We start from the raw sequence: 20,013 nt of genomic DNA, 5'->3' as shown, positions 1-20,013 counted from the left end.
CTCCAATGTGCGAACCACTGAGACACCGCGCTCTGTCGATTCAAACCCGCGTCCAGCCAACCTGATTTAGGCTTTCCGCGATTTCGCTAAATCGCTTAAGGCAAATGCTGAGACGGTTCCTTCGAAAGGGCACGACCACTTTCCTTCTTCGTCTTCTCTAATCCATCTCTAACGACCTCGTTGTCGACGGAACGCTAAATACTGACCTCGTCCTCCTCGTATCCTTGCGTCAGGTTGAGCACTTTTTGTGAGGCCTTGCACCTTCTGAGCGCCCCTTGTGCACCTGTGTTAGTTTTAGCCCTAGGCATGCTGTTCGTATTAAAACGAAGTGCTCTGAGTCCGAGACGACAAGAATTTGCTCGGTGATACCCGGTGGGAGGCGGTAGTGCCGGGTGTCCCTCCCACCACAGGGGCCGGGGAGCGAGCACCTCGCAAGCTGTTGCCCGCACCGCCCTTGACCCGAAGCCTCTCCTTCGTGACTCGCCGCTTAGCTGCGAGGCCGAGGCCGCGGCTGCATCTCGAGCGTCAGTGGGATGGGGTCCAGCCGCCGTGTTCCCTCACTCAGCAGTTCAGCGTGACCGAGCTCTCTGTGCTGTAACACTCTGCTGCCTCTACCAGGAGTCCGTCGTCTCAAACACCTATGATACATCGATGCAGACTGAAGCGACGAATGAAAATTTGTACGAAGGCTGGGATTCGAAACAGGGTGCCCCGCTCACCAGGCAGATGCGCTGACCACTACACCACCCTGCACGGGCCACACTAGGACGCCTCCCTCCTCAATCCCAGTTCCCATTCATGCCTCACTAGGGTAGTCGGTGCAATTGTGCACAGCCAGTGTGCCAGGGTGGCGTAGTGGTTAGTGCATCTGCCTAAAGAGCGGAAGAACTGGGTTCGAATCCCAGCCTTGGTACAAATTTTCATTCGTCGCTTCAGGCTGCAAATATACATCATAGACTTTTGAGACATGAAAAGCTCTCTGGAACAATATAGTTTCATTTGATTAAAGCACCAGGGTTTCAGACAGCATCCCCCGTTTCGTTCGATGCTGAGATGTTCCAGTACAATTGGAGAGCCTCTGCAATGCTGTTCAAGTTTAGGGGAATACCAAATGGGCTGAGGCTTGAACAGGAATTTCGATTGAAGAGGGATGAGTGCTAGGGTAGTTCGTCCAGTTGTACAAAGCTGCTGCGCCAGGGTCATGTAGTGATTAGTGCTTCTGCCTAGTGAGCAAGAGACCCGGTTTCGAATCTCGACCTTGGTACACATTTTCATTAATCGCTTCAGTCAGCATGTAAACAGCAATTGTGTTACCGACTGAGCCATCCAGGCGCGGCTCACGACCAGTCGTAGCAGCTCTACTCCGCTGCAGAGTGAAAGATTCATTCTGAAAACAGTCCACTATGCTGGGGCTAAGCCATTTTTCCACAGTATCCCCTCTTCCGGGAGTCCCGTAAGGCTTCGAGAACATTTGGAAGTTTGCAGGGGACTAATGGCAATAGCATCGCTGTGAAGCAGGATGATGAATCGTACCGTGATAGATCAGACACTGCCCACGAAAGGCCAGGTTCGGGATTCGAGTCCCGGTCTGGCACACAGTTTAATCGGCCAGTAACTTTCAGTCTTACATTGACCAGACGAAACTTTGCGACCAAGAGCCTGTGGTCGGTTTACACATAACCGAGACGTGACAACGATTGGACGGCTGATACCTATTCAAAGTTACGCAAAACTCTTCGAAGCGGCGCGTTGGACGTTCCAGCAAACTACGCTGCTAGACCGTCTCTAATGACCTCGTCGTCGACGGCACGTTAAACTCTAATCATTCTCTTGCCTTATACCCTGCTGGGCTCTGAAACTTCCGTACGTTATTTATAGCTTCAAATGGTTCAAGTGGCTCTGAGCACTGAGGTCATCAGTCCCCTAGAACTTAGAACTAGTTAAACCTAGCTAACCTAAGGACATCACACACATCCATGCCATGCCAGCGGTTCCAGACTGAAGTGCCTAGCAACCACTCGGCCACACCGGCCGGCTATTTATAGCCGTACAAGATATTCCTTCTTACAACAAACATGATGAGACCTTATCCAGTTTAGGTAATCGAAAGTGTCACTTTAACTATCATTTAAGTTGTTCCAGGAGGACATCGGAAAACATTTTTGATATAATGATTCAAAACTTCAAATGTTCCAATGGATTCAGACTTTTCCAGATCACGAATTGCAGAATTTTTGATACTTGCTTGCGGCATAGTTTTATTAAGAAACATGGTAGAAATATGTACAGTTACCTTAATCAGAAAGTGGATTTTAGGCGCGCGTGTCATTCAATACAAGAATTGTACTAGAACGTGCTTAAAAGTAATGCCTGCCCATTATTTATGTGAAAACTCTAAAAGCTTTTTTTAAATATAGCAAACATTTGTTATTTGAGGCTTTCGCGACGTAGTAACTGTTTCATTGTTTCACGGGCGTCGCGTCGGATAATGTTGTGGATATTTCAATGAGACAGCTGCTCGTCATCTTAGTGAGAAGATAACGAATAGCTGTCTCGTTGAAATATTATGCAGCTTCCACAACATAATCCGACGCGACGCCCGTGAACCTCCTTAGCTCTAACAAACGTTATTAACATTCTACTTCCTTAGTCTTCCTGCCTACATACTTGCTGCCATCCGACACTAGAAGGCCGTGTAACATTCGGACTGTCACGTAACTTCGCCGGTGAATGAGAAACAGCATGCTGTTATCGAATTTCGAATTCGAAGAGTTCGTCCACACATGGAACACTCTCTCCTTCAGCATGACAACGCCGGATCACACACGAGCGCTGCGACATCTGCAACAATTCGACGCCTTGGGTTCTCTGGCATCCATCATCCCCCATACAGTTTCACCTGTTTCTCAAAACTTATAGAACACCTTGGAGGACTTGACTTTGACAGTGATGAAGCCGTGCAAGCTGCGGTGCGGTTGTGGCTCCATCAACAAAGTCAAACGTTCTGCAATGACGTTATCAACAAACTGGTCTCTCTTTGGGAGAAATATGCAGAAGGGAAATATCGCTGACGCTCGGTGTCTTCTTTGATAATGAAATTCTTGGGTATGAGGAATTGTAACTTCGAAATACATTGTGTTAAGCAAGTGAGCAACACAACCCCCCCCCCCCCTCCTAAAAAAAATGGTTTACTCCAGGCAGGATTGTTGAATTCAGTGTCAATGTATTTTGCATTCTATGGACAATAGAACACGGCATATTTCCACAATGATTATAATAATGAATAAATCAACAAAATACAAAATGAAACGTACCTAATAACAAACCGTTTAGTTTTGAGAGCTTCGTTCAGGGTAAACAATTTTTTGATAAGTACTCTTATGGCTGATCGATGAAGTTACGGTGTGTAAATAGTGACAATCGTCTGGCTTTGAAGTACATGGAAAGTATAAAAACACTGATTCTGTACCATATTCCCACTTAGAAATTTTGAAGTCTACAGCATATGTGAGACAGTTTTAGGTTTGCTACAAAACGTACGCCGAAACTCTTCATAAAACGGAATTTACCTGAGAAAAAAAGACGCGCCATTGTCGAGAAATCAGTACGGTAAGACAAGGAAACTTTGACTCCTTTCAGACGGCTGCAACGTATCTTGTGTAAAACCTCCGTCAGGCTGGATGCAAAAAGCAAATTTCAAGACATTTTATGCCTGTGGCCGCACTGCAACACAGAGTTTACTGTGCAGTACACTGTAGTATTTTCGCCGGCCGCGGTGGTCTCGCGGTTCTAGGCGCGCAGTCCGGAGCCGTGCGACTGCTACGGTCGCAGGTTCGAATCCTGCCTCGGGCATGGGTGTGTGTGATGTCCTTAGGTTAGTTAGGTTTAAGTAGTTCTCAGTTCTGTTAAGTCCCATAGTGCTCAGAGCCATTTGAACCATTTTTTGTAGTATTTTCGGCGATTTTGTTGACCTTGAAGACAGCTAACGACAGCTACATCTCCCGACCGCTTACTTCATTTTCAGCTGGGAGATCCCGTTCAGGCAAACTTTCTCGCATACCGTAACCCCATATGTATGTGTTATGTTCTTCTCTCACTACCGGCCTCCACTGCAAGCACCTTCCCTTCTGAAACACCCTGCGGTTCTGAAAATGTTTTTAAGGTCCATCTCTTAGGCAGTTGCGAAATTTGGCAGCGGTCGCTACTACCGGCCGCCAAGACACCGATGTCAAAATATTTTGGTTCCCAGAGTATGTAGGACGAGGTTGCTGAACTAAGTGATCATAAAGCTTGCTCAGCAGCAGTAGCTGCTGTAATTTGTGACATGATACGCTTTCCGTTTTTCAAGAAATTTACCTCCGTACGAAAGATTTTCGTGTCTTTGAGTCGTTAATGTCGGGGAAGGCTGTTTGCATAAGTGGCAATACAGATGATAGTATGACAAGTTACTGAGTCTTATTTATCTCTCAGGCAGTTTAGCCAATTCTTCCCAACAAATAGGTTCTGTTATCTATCACTGAAGGCGCAGGTCTGTACAGCCGACGCTGGCAGCAGTGAGTGGAAACTCGTGTTCACGATAAGTGAGTTTACGATTTATTCTTGAGGCGCTGTGTAAATCGTAATGAAGACCGCTTCTGTTGTGTACAGTACTGGGAGAGTACAGAGAGTAATTAGAGATAGTTAAACACCTCCCCCATTACTTGCAGGACGTACGCTGCATTCTGTACTCTAAAATCTATTCGTGATATTGGCGCCGTCTATTTCTGCATGTAAATTCCATTAGCAACCGTGCAGCGTACGCTGAAAGCTAATTTCTAGCAGCAATAGCCACTCGATCGGTAGACCTGATGTACATGTACAGACAAACAAATGATTACAAAGCAATGGCACCCTAGTGCATCACTCCTGGATGTCGGATAGATTGCCTGGTATCCTGCCGCTGTTCGGGCCGGCTCCATGCACGTCTTTGCTGGTCATCGAGACTCAGTTCGAAGCGGGACTCGTCACTGAAGACAGTTCTGCTACATTCACTCAGATTCCAGGCCGAAGACATTTCTGGAGACGCCCCGGACAGCGTTGGGATAACAACGTAACGGTCGCCCGCCAAACGGCAAGACAACCATGAATGGTGGACTGGGGCGCCATTTATTTTCATAGCAGACCCCCATTGGTTGACATCCGTGACACGTTTACAGCACAGCAGTACGTCGACCTATTTTACGACGCGTCCTGTTGCCCTTCATGGCAAGCCTTACTGGGTTTACATTTCTGCAAGATAATGCCCGCCCGTAGACGGCGACAGTTTCTACTACTTGCCTTCATACTTGCCAAACCCTACCTTGGCCAACAACGTAGCCTCATCTCTCTCCAAGTGAGAACGTTCGGAGCGTTATGGATAGTGCCCTCCAAACATTTTGGGATTCTGATGATCTAAGGCGCCATTTGGGCAGAATTTGCGACGATATCCCACATGAGGACATCCGACAATTCTTGTCAATCATGCCAAACCAAATAGCTACTTGATTAGGGGCCAGAGATGGACCAACGTGTTACTGAATTGCCCAATTTGTGAAGCTCTTTCTCTTCAATAAATCATTCAATTTTTGTGAACTTGTAACAATTTGTCTGTGTATGTACATCGCATATACCGATTTCCGTCCAAGTTGCATAATTCCTTCGTGGTGCGTTACTTTTTTGCACCACTGAATATTACAAAGTCCATCTCAGTTACACAGTCTGTAAATTTTCGGAATACTACTTCGCCTTTCACCCAGATGGTCCTTGGGAAATTTTGTATCAGCTTTACCAATATGCTTCGACCCTAGCACCGTGTTCCCATAATTCCTTTGTCGTCTTCCTTCACGCGTTGCTAAGGACGCCCGGCGCTGTATTCAGCAACAGGCAGGCAGCACTAACTAGCATATTTAATGCAGTGTACTTAACGTGCTGATTGTTTCAAAATTCTCCTAGTAAACAGAAACTTCCATTCATCTTTCATATTTGTTTGTACTACTTCGTGTCACTGAACTGACAGACACCTGAAGACAGACGCAAATTATCACATGAAAACCCACTTTCAAAGTTTCTAGAACTAACGTTAAGTGAAAAATCTGAGAATGTTACACCTCCCTCTGCATCGCTCCCATACAGATCATGAAGAAAAGGTTAGAGCAATTAAAGCAATCATTCTTTCCGCGATCCATGCGTGCAAGGATTTGGAGAAAGCCTTCACAAATGGTACAATGCTACGTACACTCTGCCATGCACTTCACAGAAGTCTGCACAGTACAGAGGAAGATTAGGGTCAGCTCTTCGTATTTAAACTATGTGACAGGCACCTAAATTTTACCATGAATCCTTTAGTCGATACTGTCGCTACCTTTCTTTTGTTAACGCACATTAACTACATTTTTACATACTTGAGAAGAGATACCATTATCTAACTACAGATAAACTTGTGCATTACAGCTGCGGACGTTATCTTGACTGTCAAGAGCTGTAGTTGTACTAGAGCGTCCTGAAAAGTAATGTCTCCGAATTTCTTATGTGAAAATTCTTAAAGCCTATTAAATAAAACAAACGTTACTAACTTTTTACATCTTTATTCTTTACGTCTACATATATGTAGCTCTCTGTCGCTAGAGGTCTCCGAACTCAGCATATAACATGGCGGCGGGTAACATAACTATGTCGGTGCGTTAGAAACAGCATGCTATACTTGAGTTTCGAATTCCCAAAGTTCTAGGCGCTACGGTCTGGAACCGCGCGACCGCTACGGTCGCAGGTTCGAATCCTGCCTCGGGCATGGATGTGTCTGATGTCCTTAGGTTAGTTAGCTTTAAGTAGTACTAAGTTCTTGGGGACTGATGACCTCATAAGTTAAATCCCATTGTGCTCAGAGCCATTTGAAGCAACCCAAAGTTCGTCCACACATGGATTACCCTCTGCTTCAGCATGAGAATGCCAGAGCACACACGAGCGCCGCAACATCTGCAACATTCTGAACAACCTCCAAACAGTCCCGACTTGGCCATTCGATTTTCATCTGTTTTCAAAACTTCCAGAACACCTTCGACGACTTCACTTTGATAGTGATGAGGCGGTAAAAGCAGACGTGAGGTTCTGGTTCTGTCAACAAACATTCTACGGTGACGGTATCAACCAACTAGTCTCTAGTTGGGATAATGTGTTCAAATGGTTCAAATAGCTCTGAGCACTATTGGACTTAACATCTGAGGTCATCATTCCCCTTGAACTTAGAACTACTTAAACCTAACTAACCTAAGGACATCACACACATCCCTGCCCGAGGCAGGATTCGAACCTACGACCGTAGCGGTCACGCGGTTCCAGACTGAAGCGCCTAGAACCGCTCGACCACAGTGGCCGGCAATAAATGTGTTCTTCATTAGGTTGACTATGTTTAGAAATAAATATGTAGACATGAAGAGTAAAAAGATGGTGAATATTAATAATGTTTGTTTTATATAATAAGCTTTAAGAGTTTCACATCAAAAATTCGAAGGCATTACCTTTCAGCTCGCTCTCGTAACTATAGCACGACACATTGTCATTCATTATTAGATGCAGCCACATGCATAGTAACCTCACACGTCCTAGCGAAGATCGTAATGTATACCTATGCATTCTGTCATAACCAAATTGAGGCCAATCAGATGAACACTAATGCCGATGCTGTAGATCAGGACTATCTGACGCCGCGAGTTAATCTCCCTACATGCGTTTCACAGTGATAATTAACCACTGTAACCGCTTACAAATGACCACTTGCGTTTCTTATTCTAGTTTTACGTAGCCACGGCAGGCGTAACCCACGTCCTCTAGAGGTTATAGCTCACTCCTATGTCACTGTTCGCTTACAAATAAATTCGTTTTCACGAGTTCCTCCTAGAGCAAAAACAGTTTCTTCTTTTCTACTGAGACACGTTCCGCTTAGGTCAAAGCATCATTAGTGACTTTTTTATTTTCTTTCTTTTTAACACATTCTGTGGTTTCTGCTACTTTCTGTACTCTTGTGTGCAGAAAACTTGAAAAAGAAAATTTACTTACATCGAAAATTTACGACTGGGAATATTAGCTTGTTGTGGTTAACATGATTTCGCTTTAAATGGGAAAGATAATAGAATAAAGTAATATTAACCACAGCAGCCTAACATTCACAGTCGTAAATTTTCGATGTAAGTAAGTTTTCTATGTTAAGATCTCTGTGGTTGCAGATGACGAACTATAAAAGGAAAGCATCTATAACGCAAAGTACAGAAAACGAAAGAAACCACAGCACGTGTCAAAAAGAAAGAAAATAAGAATGTCAGTGACGATGATGTAACTTCAGCGAAAAATATATTAATAGAAAAGAAAGAAGAGTTTGTGTGTGCTCAAGGCGGAACATGTTCGAAACAAAACCTACTCTCAAAGAAAATAGCTGACATGATATACATTTTGCAATTTTTCGATAAAGAGTATAGGCGATAATATGTGAAACAAGTAATTGACTTACTCGAGTCCTGAGCTGCAATGAGACGAACTTTAGTCGTCGATAGTGAAGGGAAAAATGCAAGCAGGGTTTGGGCAGTCTGGTGATCCAAAAGTCACTGGCCTCGTTGAAGCCAGTTGGTCAAGACGATAACCTGTTCACTTTAAATTAGTCTCAAGGTTGTCAATAGAGTAAATCAGTATTTTATTGGCGGTTGGTGCCAATACCGTTGAGTGACCATATTGTTACAAAGATGGTACATCTGATTTTAAAAACTTGTGAGTAAGGAAGCAAAGTGCGCATAATGCTGATAATGGATCTTAGTAGAATTACGTGGTAACTGGCATCAAATACAATTCTTTTAGATTTTTGAGAAATCAGAGGTGAGGAATTGTACAAATAGGGTAATTTGTTCTAATATGGAATTGCTTAATATCTTCTGGTTATACGATGGCTTTCAGCAGACAATGATTAAACAATACGTAGATATGGCACTTCCGCCAGACAATCTGTGCGTTAGTGCACTGGAAGCTCTCCATGGGAGGACGCACTCAGTTGCATGTGTGGGTTGCAAGACATGTCCGGAATGATCTTGTAACAGGTTGTATTTTATAATGCGAGCAGAGTGACATACGTGTGGGATACTGGTGTTTCAGCTTCCTTACTGTGAATCGCAAGTGATTTGTTGGTCGCGATACCGCTCACATGCAGGAAAAAAAAGGACTTTTTAATTTTTCTTGAGGGACACGAACAAATTGGAATGTCTCTGATGATTGGATGTGGAGATTACAATGGAAGTTACCATTTATGGAAAGACGGAGAGGAAAGCTGACTGCTTGGTGTGTGGGGGCGATCTGTAGCTAGAGCACAAAGCGGCTCAAGTCTAAGTTATCAGAGGGCAGCTACAGAGCAAAGAGGTAGATCGACGTCATCTTTAACTGATGTGGCTATGATCATGCGTCGTGTTGCTCTGGGACTCACTGTGACTACCTGTTAGAAATCATATGAATTACTGTGATCGGCTTCTGTTAGAGCTAATCTAAAATAACGAAGAGAGCTCAAGTTCATTCTCACACATTAACAGAGAAAACGTATGTAATAAATGTTGCTTTAGTCATATAGACTACTGCTACTGGTCGTGTAAGTCATACGTAAGTCATAACGAACGTAACGTGTGGCCGAGCTGTTCTAGCGCGACCGCTACGGTCGCAGGTTCGAATCCTGCCTCGGGTTTGGATGTGTGTCATTTACTTAGGTTTGTTAGATTTAAGTAGTTCTAAGTTCTAGGGGACTGATGACCTCAGATGTTAAGTCCCATAGTGGTGAGAGCCATTTGAACCATTTTATACGGAACATCTTAGACGTAGCGTATACCACATAAACTTTGATTACCCACAGGTCTCAAACGTACTGTTTCTTGATCACTAAAGAAGTGTGCAGAAGCTTCTACCATGAGTATTTACTGAAATAATCGCACGAAAATGAGTACAGATTTTTACATTTATTGTTGTATTATTATTACATCATAGTATAATAATCTAAATGAAATGAAGTACACTCGACAGCAACATTGGAAGCTTCTGATGTGCAGGGTAACTGCATAGACTAAACGTTCATGAACTGCCAAATCTCAACGGAATTCCGCAAAGCACATTGTAACCCATCTTTTCAGGCCATTTCTTGCTCCAAATTCGGTCTGCAACTAGCATGGTGACTGACTGTGTCTCCCAGAGCTGTTTTGCTAATATCCTACACTTCCAAGCGTTGTTATAATGCCACCGCATCTTCCTACTCCTTCTGATCAAAAGTAACCGGACATCGGCTGAAAATGACTTAAAAGTTCGTGGCGCCCTCCATTGGTAATGCTGGAACTCAATAAGATGTTGACCCACCCTTAGCGTTGATGACTGCTTCCACTCTCGCAGGCATACGTTCAATCAGGTGCTGGAAGGTTTCTTGGGGAATGGCAGCCCTTTATGCACGGAGTGCTGCACTGAAGAGAGGTATCGATGTCGGTCGGTGGCACGAAGTCGGCGTTCCAATACATATCAAAGGTGTTCTATAGGATTCAGGTCAGGACTCTATGTAGGCCAGTCCATTACAGGGATGTTACTGTCGTGTAACCACTCTGCCACAGGCCGTGCTTTATGAACAGATGCTCGATCGTGTTGAAAGATGCAATCGCCATCCCCGAAATGCTCTTCAAAAAAACATCAATGTAGGCCTGTGCTGTGATAGTGCCACGCAAAACAACAATGGGTGCAAGCCTCCTCCATGAAAAACACGACCACACCATAAAACCACCGCCTCCGAATTTTACTGTTGGCACTACACGCGCTAGCAGATGACGTTCACCGGGCATTGGCCATACTCATATCTTGCCATCGTATCGCCACACTGCGTACCGTGACTCGTCACTCCACTCAACGTTTTTACACTATTCGATCGTCCAATGTTTACGCTCCTTACACCAAGTGAGGCGTCGTTTGGCATTTACCGACGTGATGTGTGGCTTACGAGCAGCCGCTCGACCAAGAAATCTCGACCATGAAATTCAAGTTTTCTCACCTCCCGCCCAACTGTCATAATACTTGCAGTGGATCCTGATGCAGTTTGGAATTCCTGTGTGATGGTCTGGATAGATGTCTGCCTATTACACATTAAGACCCTCTTCAACTGTCGGCGGTCTCTGTCAGTCAACAGACGAGGTCGACCTGTACGCTTTTGTGTTGTACGTGTCCCTTCACGCTTCCACTTCACTTTCACATCGAATAGAGTGGATCTAGGGATGTTTAGGAGTGTGAAAATCTCGCGTGCAGACGTATGACACAAGCGACACCCAATCGCCTGACCACGTTCGAAGTCCGTGAGTTCAGCGGAGCGCCCCATTCTGCTATCGCACGATGTCTAATGACTACTGAGGTCGGTTATATGGAGTACCTGGGAGTAGGTGGCAGAAAAATAAATCTAATATGGAAAACATATGTTTTGGCGTATTTCCGGATACTTTTGATCACATAGTGTGTTTCCTTTTACTAATGTGGCTACCAAAATCATTTGTTAACCTTACTAATCAGAAGAAAGAAACATTTTCGAGTATTGTGACCAATCGTGAGGGCTCTTATTAGCTTTATATTCTGTCTACAAGTATGTTCCTTCCATAGATGGATATGGAAATACCCAGACGGTACGTATTAATAACATAATTTAGAAAATCAAAATAATAACTGGCTGTTGCAAATACTTTCTTAGTGATTAGAGCTCTCGGCAGAAACGTGTTTAACATTTGGACGTATCTTTCGTTTCAAATAGCAGTGTGTGGAAAAAATTTAAAACTTCCGCCTTTGACACAGTAGTAGTAAGATAATGTATTTATGTTCATTCTTAGTGAAAATATGTACTACCGAAATCATCAAATATTTTTATCCACTCTGTGTTATAAAAGGAGTTCTAAACAATGGTTTGGCAGTATTATGTCCCTTCCAGTTAAAGATAATTGACAAATGGTTTTCGGAGTTTTATCTACTTCCATGATTTGTCCATAAACTTTCTAGTGTGTCGTAATGTCAAAGAAAGCCCTGACTAGTGAAGAAAACTGAAAATCGCATAGTAGACTGTGCAGGTAATTTAGAAAAGAACAAAACATCTCCCTATCTGTGTGAATGCTAGGACAAGTTAACTGCCAACCAATAATGAATTATCGTAGGAACAGAAGCCTTTAAAATCGTTTGTTGTCTGTTAGTATAAGAAACGGAATGGAAGTAGTAGTTAACCCAGTTGTGACTGGCACGCTCACTGCTCCAGATCTATGACAGATCCATCCAGAGACCACGTGTCAGTGCGATCACTATGTCAGGAACGCTGCTACAATAGTGATTTGTGAGTTTGTTCAGCCACGACCTCCTTAGCGCTGCCCATCAGTCTTCTTCTAGACGAGAGATCGCTGTGGAAGACAGAATCCACTACACTGAAATTACGTAACGTTTGCTGCCCATGTCCTCATTTCCCACTTACGTACTGGATGGAGAATAATAGTTCAAGAGGCAAGGAGCATAGTCCGTCGCTTTCCTGAGCTGCGGAAATCTGGAACGAGCGTTAAATGTGAAACAAGTTCAGCCGTTGGCTCGAGCACAATCGGAACTTACTGAATAAATTTTCTTGAGTCTAACGTCAGAGCATCGCACTTCAAATTACACAAAAAACTGCAGCATCTGAGCGTACCGTCAGAAAGGCGCAAAAGTGTGCAGTATGTCACGCTTGACTTTCATTGGCACAAATAATGTTCAAAACGAGAGAAATTACATTCCAGCTTCGAAACAATAACCACTAAGCATTCTTTACCTGAAAGTAAAAAATGAGAGAGACCTCAGAATTGTAGCTTAGATCTGTAAGGTGTCAGGGTCTCCCCATCCGGCACGGCATGCTTCTGGATAGAACTTTACATGCTAATTTTATCTATTGTTAACAGCTGGAAGAGTGACTATTGGAGAGTGGATCACGCATGTACTTATTTTATCTCATAACAATTCATGTCTGTGTAACGCATTCTCATTTACATCTAATAATGAGTAATATAAGAAAAAAATATCTGAGTAGCCAGGAACTAAAAACAGTATACTCATGTTTCAGTACAATAAACACACAAATTAGCGACTGAAACTACTGCTCGAGTACCGTAAGGCGCAGCACGATAGTTTGGGAGGTGGGGAAGCGAATCAGAACCGTATCGAATTCACATAGGGGATTAACGACTGTTGGTCTGGTACATCGCCTTGCACGAATGTGATTTTAGGCGGTTTTCCACGCTCGTTTAGGCAAAAATTGAGCTGGTCCTCAATCAGAGCCTGAAAAATATGATGTATAAACAGTTAAAAAACAATAACTCACAGAATGAAGAATTTTAGAACATGTTTTGTGCACGCGTATTAGGGCATTTCTGGAGACCGAAAATCTCCTGTGTGGAAATCAACATGGAGTTCGAAAACAACCCGATCATATGAAAACCAGCTGACAGAGAGAAGTAGATGCAGGCGCCCACGCAGGTGCTGCGTTCGTTGACTTGTGGAAGGCCTTCGATACAGATCCGCACTGCCGCCTAATGAACAACATACGAGCGTCCGGAATATCAGACTAGCTGTGTGACTGTACTGAAGAGCTTCTAGCAAACAGAACGGAACTTATCATTTTCAACAACAATCTTCAGCGGCAAAGCCGGCCTTGGTGGACGAGCGGTTCTAGGCACTTCAGTCTGGAACCGCGCGACCGCTACAGTCGCAGGTTCGAATCCTGCCTCGGGCATGCATGTGTGTGATGTCCTTAGGTTAGTTAGGTTTATGTAGTTCTAAGTCTAGGGGACTAATGACCTTAGATGTTAAGTCCCATAGTGCCTAGAGCCATCTGAACCATTTCAACGATGTTCGACAAAAACTTGTCACAATCATCGCCTACGGGACGTTAAACCCAATCTTCCCTCCTTCTTTCCGATTCACAGTGATGAACCCATGTTTGATCGCCTGTGACGATATTCGACAAAACATTGTCACGATTAGCCTCGTAACGCACAAGAAATTCCGCGCAGATGATCCTTCGTTGCTCTTTATGGTCTTCTGTTAGCCGGCAAGGAATCTAGCGGGCAGAGACCTTTGAGTACCCCAACTGATCGATGAATGTGTCAGCACTAATAACAGAGACGTCCATTTGAGCACCCAGATGTGATCCGACGGTCACCTCGAATGAGTGTGTCCGCACGTTCCAACACTGCAGGAGTCACAGCTGTATGCGGCCGGCAGCACGCGGAAGATCAAGCCGGCACGGTAGCTCAGCGTGTTCGGTCAGAGGGTTAGCTGCCCTCTGTAATAAAAAAAAAACTGAGTTAATGGATCAATGATGAACTTAAAACGGATGTCTTACGAGGGCCACCCCGAGCAGAAGCAACGAACGAAAAATAGCCGGTACGGTAGCTCAGCGTGTTCGGTCAGAGGGTTAGCTGCTCTCTGTAGTAAAAAAACTGTGTTAATCGATCAACAACGAACTTAAACGGATGTCTTACGACGTCCGCCCTAGCCAGATGCAACGAACAAAAGCGAACGAAATGAGATTAAAAAAATAGCGCAACGGCCAAGGTAACTGGCTGGGAATCGGAAAACACGGGTTCGAATCTCGAAAAAACCTGGCGGGTGTTATTCTTAATGCCGGCATGGTAGCTCAGTGTGTTCGGTCAGAGGGTTTAGCTACTCTCTGTAATAAAGAAAAACTGAGTGAACGGATCAACGAACAACCTGAACGAGTGTCATCGGACGTCCACCACGAACAAAGTCAACGAACAATATAGAACAAAATGAGGTAAAAAAAAACAGGTTTGCGCGACCTTGTTTCGATGATGACAGACGCCTCGCCCCACGACTCACCGTGCTTTTGTTCACTGCCAGATCTCCGTAGACATTCTACAAGCGCCTATGAATATTTCCGGTGCTGTGGTTTCCCGCCAAAAGAAAGTCAGTGGCAGCTCTCTGCTTGGAACGGACCACCGTTACAGGTGCCATTTTGAAGGCTACGTACAGCGACGCTATCTATAGGAACTTCATGAAACTATAGGGAATGAAGCGGGAGTATTCCACCACGTTACACAACAAGTTCCGCATCTTGTCAACCGAAGTTGGATGAGAAAAAAAGTGTTGGATTACTTAATGAACGCCGATCATATAAGTCAGGAAGTTGCCTAACAGGTAGATGAGCCGACCGTGCAGTGGCCCGGAGTCTCGTATGTTTGGTGTGCTGGGCTCAGTGCGGCGCTCGTGTGCGAGGTCGTCGGCGGAAGGACTGGCGTCCGCGGCTGGACCACGGCGCGGCGCGGCGTGTTCTTGACCCGGTGGCCACCACTGGGTGCGCGGTGAGAGGCACCGGGAAGGCCGACCGGCTGCGGCAGGTGGGACCGCGTGCCACGCCCACGCGTCCTCTGGCTGTTGCGAGCACCGGAAGCTGGCAGCGCCCGCGCGCTCCCGCTGGCTCTGACTGCACACCTCGCTATATCTGCAGACATCAGTCTGCTCCGAGACCGATCTGTGAGCATCTGTTGTGCTCCGGGCCGGGCCGGGTACGTCAGTTCAGTTGTTTATGTGCTGGATGAAAGCACTTACTGCGGTCAAACGCAATCCGACCATCGTTAACTCTGCGGTAAGGTGGCCTTCCATAAATTTTACCTAAAGCGCGATGTCAAATCTTCAGAAGGCGCTCAGCCCGGACCTTGTGTTAACGTGAAATCCTTGGAACCAGAACTGAGATCACCAAGCAGCCTTTACAAACAGCGCTTTGAGAGGTACCCATGTTGTGCCCATGTTGGCGTCCTTACCACTATTTCTATTTTTATTTGCTCCGTGATGCCGGCCGGAGTGGCCGAGCGGTTCTAGGCGCTACAGTCTGGAACCGCGCGACCGCTACGTCGCAGGTTCAAATCCTGCCTCGGGCATGGATTTGTGTGATGTCCTTAGGTTAGTTAGGTTTAAGTAGTTCTAAGTTCTAGCGGACTGGTGACCTCAGAAGTTAAGTCCCATAGTCCTCAGAGCCATTCGAACCATTTTGCTCCGTCATGCTATAGGTCTTTGGGCAGGGGAAATGCATATGTGTAAACACACTCATTGGCCGGAGCCTAGACATATGTAAGCTAGCCACGTGTGAGGTAGTGCTATCAAGTTTTCACGATTATCTTTCATTCTTAAAGGCCCGTTTATCATACTCTGTTGTATTATTAGAAACAAGTTACGACTATAGGAGGGGGGGGGGGGGCGTTTTGTTAACATAACTTCAAATTTTTACTTACAAGGTACTAAAGTATTATCCCATGTGGTCAATCATATAATTTAATGTCCATATTTTCCAGCTTTGGCTCAGTATAGGCCGGCTTATAGAACCGTCAATTTACTTTTCAGTGAATCATTCAGCTTCACAAAATAAATGTGTTATATTTTTAATCATCCGTTTCATTCTTTCAGTGTTCACCCACTCGCAGTTTTAATTTAATTCAGGTCTACGAATTCGTTAACTTTTTAAGTGTTGTCATTGGCTAATTTTTACAGCATTCCATTCAAGATGTTGGTACTGCACCATTTTTGTCTTCATGTTGTTAATCTTCAGTCGTGCTCTCATTCTATAAGCGATCCGTCCGCCCCTGGTAGCTGAGTGATTAGGGCGGCGGCATGTCATAGCTAATCGGAGATTTTCTCCGCCCAGGGACTGGGTGTTGTGTTGTCCTTATTCTCATCATTTCATCCCCATCGACACGCAAGTCGCCAAAGTGGCGTCAACTCGAGAGACTTGCACCAGGCGGGCGGTCTACCCGACGGGAGGCCCTAGCCACACGGCATTTCCATAAGCGAACCATCAATTTTCCGAATTTAATGCGGTTTTCTTAACATCTGAATGACGTAATACCAACATAGATCGAAAAATAATAATTAACAGGACAAGCCCTTCGAACTGAAAAGAATGAAAAAATCACCGACCACACCAAAGAATTAGTGCATCCCTTCTGAATGCTAACATGTGCATTATGATATTTAAAAAGAAATCTTCTCGGTACATTAACTTGAGCTCTATTATGTCTAAATAGTAAGAATCCGATTTTGTGTACTTTGGGCTAAAATTTGGGAAAATTGGTTCAAAACTCCACAGACTTGAGAAATCGACCATCGTAAACAATGACAGTTTCCCAGTCGAATCGCTACATCTTCTCAGCCTTCTACATAGTCTTTGCACGTTTCCAAAACTTGTATACATGATAGTACAGGCCACGAAGGATGTTTGTGAGAAGCAAAATTCTTATATTAACTGCATAGCGATCTAACGAGATATCTGCGCTTTATTTATGAGGAGCAAAAACGAGTCCCATTCTTTGTGAGTAGGCTGAATTCACTTCCTGGTCACCGAGGATAACCACGCTACAGATGTTATGTACGAAAATGTTATATGTCTACTACACGGCTCACCTTAAATGAATTTTAAAAGAAATCGTTCATGAAAAACGTTCGACCTTCAACAGACGAACCTCATTTCGCATAAAAAGCGTAACCTGAGATCCGGGATGTACGCGACGGCAGCAGTGCGTTTTATTACCTTACTGGTACGTCTGCCCGAGGTTTCAGAAGACATATACAGACAGCAGGTCGTAAAATAAGTAAGTGTACTGTAAGCAACTGTTATTTCTGACGTAACAGTAACAAGGTAGATCCTTGAGCATAACGTATCAGTTTTCTAAGAAGCGGAATAGAACTCAATTTTCTCGTTCAGGCAACAGCATTGCGTAGTTTATCCGCTATTTTAACCTTTGCTAGTGTTCCCAAGATACCTTACAAAGCTCTCTGTGATGTACATTTATTCAAAATCTTCTTTTGGTTCTAGCAGCCATTGAATCATAACCATTGAAACGGTACTCTTAAATACTATTGTACTGAGTCAGCTGTTGTTAATTAGGTAAACATGCCCATAAACTTTCAAGCATGTTTTCGGCACTGCACACTGTTTCAATGAACTTATCTGTTAGGGCATAATTAGGAGTGAGTTCCAATAAATGTGGTTTCTGATGTATACAGACCTTCCAGTGAATCAAGTAACGTAATGTTGTACTTTCACATTCTATTGTAGTGATTGTAATTTACCAAGTCTGTGTTACGAAATTTGAGGGCTGTTTCTAATTTGACGCAGCTATCACATTCTAATTGTAGTGTTATCTCCCCAAGGCATTTAAAGGAGGATACTTACGAAATCGTCACTTACTGCAACTCTAATGGAATCTTCCAACTATGGTGACGTAGATTTTCCATTCAGTGAGACAAATCCAATGATGCCTGGAGACGTACTTCGATCTTGTACAATTTGCTCACGAAACAATTAATTTTTAGAGTAGTTTTGGTAAAGGCTTTTCGGTTATGAATGACGGCTGATTCTACATCCAGAATTTCCTATGTATATCAGTTATCATCAGTTTTGTGTCCTGTGTCAACATATATATCACATTATCAAAAGTCTCAGAACACCTATTAGTGGACATCAATATGAGGTGCGACCAAATATTGCCTTTATGATGGCTTCAGCTCTGCTGGGGACAATTTCAGTGAGATGTCTGAATGTCTGTGGAGGACTAGCAGACCATTATTCCTCAAGAGGAGACACCAGAGAAGGTAGTGATGTAGGAAGTTTGGTCTGGAGCGAAGTCGAAGTGTTGTTCATCAGAAAGGTGTTCCATTTGAATCAGGTTGGGATTCTGGGCAGTCCAGTCTATTTCAAAAATGTCATTGTCCACATACCATTGCCTCACAGAAGATGCTTTATGACAGGGTGCATTGTCATCCTGATACAAACAACCACCATCTACGAACTGTTCCTCTACTGTACGCAGCACAGAAAGCTGTAAAATGTATTCACGTCCTTCCACATTTGGTATTTTCTTAATCTCAATAAGAGGACCACATCACAAGCAGGAAAACCACCCCCCTCCTCCCCATACTGCAACAGTACCTCTTCTGTACTTCATTGTTGGTAGTAGAAATGAAGGTAGGTAACGATCTCTAGGCATTCGCCAAACCCAACTCCTTCCACTGGATTGTCAGAGGGTATAGCGTGACTCATCACTTACAACCCTCTTTTCTAGCCATCCGCTGTCCAAAAGCGTCCTGCAACACGACCTCTTCTGTACTTCGTTGTTGGCGCCAGACATGACGGCAGGTAACGATCTGTATGCATTCGCCAATCGCAAACTCCTCCATTGGATTGTCGGAGGGTATAGCGTGATTCATCACTTGCAAGTCACGATTCCAGCCTTCCACTGTCCAGTGGCGTCCCGTAACACCACCTCTTCTGTACTTCATTGTTGGCACTAGACACGACGGTAGGTAAGGATCTATAGGCATTCGCCAAACCCTTCCATTGGATTGTCAGAGGGTATAGCGTGATTCATCACTTGCAAGTCACGTTTCCAGCCTTCCACTGTCCAGTGGCGTCCCGTAACACCACCTCTTCTGTACTTCAAATGGCTCTGAGCACTATGGGACTTAACATCTGTGGTCATCAGTCCCCTAGAACTTAGAACTACTTAAACCTAACTAACCTAAGGAAATCACGCACTTCCATGTCCCAGGCAGGATTCGAACCTGCGACCGTAGCAGTCGCACGGTTCCGGACTGAGCGCCTTAACCGCGAGACCACCGCGGCCGGCTTCTGTACTTCATTGGTGGCACTAGACACGACGGTAGGTAACGATCTCTAGGCATTCGCCAAACCCAAATCCTTCCATTGGATTGTCAGAGGGTATAGCGTGATTCATAACTTACAAGTCTCGTTTCCAGCCATCCACTGTGCCGTGGGATCCCTCTTTACATCACGGCAAGCTGCGATTATCATTGATTACAAAAAATATGTGGCGTATGAAGAGCTGTTCGACTATTGTAGCCCTCGTTGTGTTAGCTGGACGTCTGGTAGCACTATGGAACTAAAGAGTAATTCCTTCGATGATTTCATGCAACTTTTTT

The 20,013-nt window shown here is 44.4% G+C and overlaps 1 protein-coding gene and 1 non-coding gene across 3 annotated transcripts in view; one reads left to right on the top strand and one right to left on the bottom strand.

Annotated features, from left to right (window-relative positions):
- The window catches only part of LOC124795452 (nocturnin), a 384,759-nt gene that overhangs the window by 206,785 nt on the left and 157,961 nt on the right, over nt 1-20,013 (bottom strand). The window lies entirely within an intron of this gene.
- On the top strand, nt 842-913 carry Trnaf-aaa. Its single transcript has one exon. It is a non-coding gene; the product is annotated as a tRNA-Phe (tRNA).

The sequence above is a fragment of the Schistocerca piceifrons genome, chromosome 4 (assembly GCF_021461385.2).
Source record: "Schistocerca piceifrons isolate TAMUIC-IGC-003096 chromosome 4, iqSchPice1.1, whole genome shotgun sequence".
Taxonomy (NCBI): Eukaryota; Metazoa; Arthropoda; class Insecta; order Orthoptera; family Acrididae; genus Schistocerca; species Schistocerca piceifrons.
Note: the sequence above shows the minus strand (reverse complement) of the source record. Positions and strands in the feature narration are given on the sequence as shown.